Source organism: Schistocerca piceifrons, chromosome 1, assembly GCF_021461385.2.
Source record: "Schistocerca piceifrons isolate TAMUIC-IGC-003096 chromosome 1, iqSchPice1.1, whole genome shotgun sequence".
Classification (NCBI taxonomy): Eukaryota; Metazoa; Arthropoda; class Insecta; order Orthoptera; family Acrididae; genus Schistocerca; species Schistocerca piceifrons.
In genome coordinates this window covers 336,062,873-336,066,431 of record NC_060138.1, presented here as the reverse complement: position 1 = coordinate 336,066,431, position 3,559 = coordinate 336,062,873, and the positions used below count along the sequence as shown (strand labels likewise).

The 3,559-nt window shown below is 42.0% G+C and overlaps 1 non-coding gene across 1 annotated transcript; it reads left to right on the top strand.

Moving 5' to 3' along the window:
* The first annotated feature begins 344 nt into the window (after positions 1-344).
* On the top strand, positions 345-463 carry LOC124724635. Its single transcript, XR_007006601.1, has one exon. It is a non-coding gene; the product is annotated as a 5S ribosomal RNA (ribosomal RNA).
* The last annotated feature ends 3,096 nt before the right edge of the window (positions 464-3,559 follow it).

The window sequence follows — 3,559 nt, the reverse complement described above, 5'->3', positions numbered from 1 at the left end:
CGCTTGACGAAGATCGTTTAAACGCATTAATCCGCAATGATCTACGTCACCGGACTCGAGAACTGGCAAGTATGATGCACTGCGGTCATTCCACCATCGTGCGACATTTGCATGCGGTGGGGAACGTTAAAAATATCGAGTTTTTGGTTACTGCACACTCTAAGCTCGTCATCAATTTGCTCGAGAACAATACCAATCATTCCTATCCTGTATTGTTAGTGGTAAACAGAAATCGTGTCTTTCTGCTAAAATAAGGAAAAGAAAGGAATGGTTGAGCCCAAACAAAGCAGCAACTTCGCATGCAAGGACCTGTGCGCATCTACAAAATATGTTATACATGCGGTGCCAACGGCCATACCATGTTGAATACACCGGTTCTCGTCCGATCACCGAAGTTAAGCATCATCGGGTCCGGTTAGTACTTGGATGGGTGACCGCCTGGGAACACCGGGTGCTGTTGGCTCTATCTCATAGTCCGCAGCTCGTGGTCGTGCGGTAGCCTTCTCGCTTCCCGCGCCAGGATTCCCGGGTTCGATTCCCGGCGGGGTCAGGGATTTTCTCTGCCTCGTGATGACTGGGTGTTGTGTGCTGTCCTTAGGTTAGTTAGGTTTAAGTAGTTCTAAGTTCTAGGGGACTGATGACCATAGATGTTAAGTCTCATAGTGCTCAGAGCCATTTGAACCATTTTGAACCACATGCGGTGGAACAGTGACGGTGTTGTATACAATGAATTTCTTCCCGGAGATATAACCATCACTGCTGACATTCATTGTCAGTAACTGAGGCGTCTTGCAGACGCAATCCAAGAAAAACGATCACGAAGTCCGTGTGAAGTGATGCTATAGCACGAAAATGTCTACCCACATCCTGCTAGACTGACGAAAAACACTATACAGGAGTTGGGTTGGGAAGTTACTCCGCACCCATGTTGTTCGCCTGATCTTGCGCCCACAGATGTTCACCTTCTCTGCTCCCTATCGAACGACCCTCAAGGAACTTCGTTTCCGGATGAACATGCGCTCCGAACATGGCTCGACTACTTCTTCGCCTCAAAGCCGTCACCAAATAGAAAAACTACCCCAGCGCTGGCAGACTGTTGTAAGTTATGAAGAAGAATATATTACTGATGACTGAAATCTCTGTTATGTTTATCTGTTGTATTTATTAAACTTATGAAAAAACTCTACGAAGTTATGTACCAATCCAAATATGTTATTGTTTACATTAACTTTAATTTAGAACAAATTGCCATTATTATAATATCAGGTTGATATTATGTAAAGATCCGGTGTGATAGTTGCATAATTTCTTTTTGTTTAAGCTGAAACGTCTTCTTATATAACTGCGTCGTTTGCTACAAGTCGGAACCCATAAATAATATATTATTTTGTCAACGAGATAATATATTTAGACTTATGAGCGTCGTCGTTAGTAGGTAATGATCTAATTCCTCTGAATTTCTGTTTAAAAAATGATTTCTGACTTCGCAGAAATCTAATAATTCTATTCGTATTATGATTTCGAGGTAGTGTTTGAAATCTTTTCTACATTTGATCTAATCTTGTCGTCCTAGCAATAGCTATGTGTTGTTATATTCGCTACTAACTATACAACCTATTATCTGCACCAACGCGATGCAAGTGTTGCCTCGGAAAAAAGAATAAAGTATTGATGGCATATACTAGCCTTTTTCAAACGTCGCAAAAAATCAAGTTTTCGCACTGCTACTTCGTTTTCCTTGTGAGAGATTCGCCGTTTATGAACATATTTGTTTATTTTATGGGTATGGAAGTAAGTTTGCTAACAAAACGGAATGAAACAATGTATATCGCTCGCTGTGTTGCACATTCCATGTATCATAAAAGTTACTAGCGAAGCTACTGGCTCCAGACGAGATAAGAAAATATGAGTACTGTAGATGCATAAAGTAGAAGAAGACTGAACAAAGGAACTGAGCAGAACGAAAAGACGTAGTGCCTTTTCCTTGAATTAACTACCTGTTATATGAAATCGACGAATGACATTGTAACTATCACACACAATAAAAAAGATAAATAAATTGTAAGTTATACTACTTCATGCAAAGGAGTAGGAATGCGACAAACGTTATTCTCTCAACTTGTTCAAGGCAAGTTTTTCATAGAGTGGCAGCACGAAGTCTTGTGTTCAAGAGATAAAGGGTCTATTTGAAGCGCAACATGTTGTTTTTCCGGTTTACGTATTTAATTCCAGTGCCAGAGGACTAAGTGCAAATGCCGAAGGACGGTAGCATTCCTCGTCCAGAACACACACTCACGTGCAACTACTGGGCTGGTTGGAGAGAGCTTGTGTTGCCACGGCGAATGCTTTACCTCGGCCTGTCACGTGACCTGGGACGTTGTTTGACCTCGAACGGGCAGTGGGCGTATAGATGAGCACAGTAAAGTGAAGAGAAAGCAGACGAGAATCCACTCTCTCTACCAAACTACGTCACAAGAGACACCTAGAGGATATTTCCCAATGTTATGCTGGTCCTTCCGCAAGGCTTCTTTGAAATGAGTGACGATGCTGGTTGCAAACACTCCCGGGATTGTGTATATTTCCGACTAAATGTCTTAAGAACGTACGGAATACAGAAATTAGTAACTAAAGTGACTAATGCGAGAAACACTCATCGACACACTGCACTGCTAGACGGGAATCTGACTCTTAGTCATTCTGTACGGTAGGTGAGGCGTTCCTACCATGAGGTCTCCTCGCTCTTCAGTTTACAGACTGACTGTGTGAGCACATTCGATCGGGACCAGATCGTGGAAGCCCGACACATAAGATACTCTGTCTCCAAGATCATGCAGGCAATTGTCTTTTACTCTGTAGCGTGCAAGAGCCCTGTTGATGACTGTAGTCGCCGCCGTCTCATGTAAGGTATTCTAAGTGTAGACAGGACGGTCGTAATGCAGCTAATAATGCACCAGTTCAATGCTGGTGAACGAACAACTAAAAGCCATATGATCTGGAACCACCTCCGCTCAGTGAGGTAATGAATCGACCTTATACCTTCGTTCGTCGATCGTCGCAGGGCTCAGAGATCAGCATAGATGCAGGTTAATTGCAACTGCATGGAGTCAGAGCGCCTAGGCGAATAGGCGCAGTACATGTAGTACACCGGATGGTCATAATTATACCCTATACCCTCTCAACCTGAAGTTTCATTTCCTTTCCTCCTCCTCATCTGAGTGCTTCACTTTTTTTGTGAGGTAGTGGTGCAGTTTTTAATAAGCATTTGTCATAACGATTATGTCTTTTATCAAGGGCATTACATTCATTAACGCCAACTACTGGTAAAATTCTTTACCAAGATGCCTACGTTACTTGGGCACTGATGGTGTTATATGGTAGTAAGTGACAAGATATTCTATATGATTTTAATAGGTATGTTCTCCGTTGAAATGCATTCCTTTTAATGTCTTATGTCGTATGTTGGCCATTGGCACACTTGTCGGATCTGAAATCGAACTAGCTCTCAAGTGCTCCCTATTTCCTTCTTTTTTTTTTTTTTTTTTTTTTTTTTTTTTTTTTT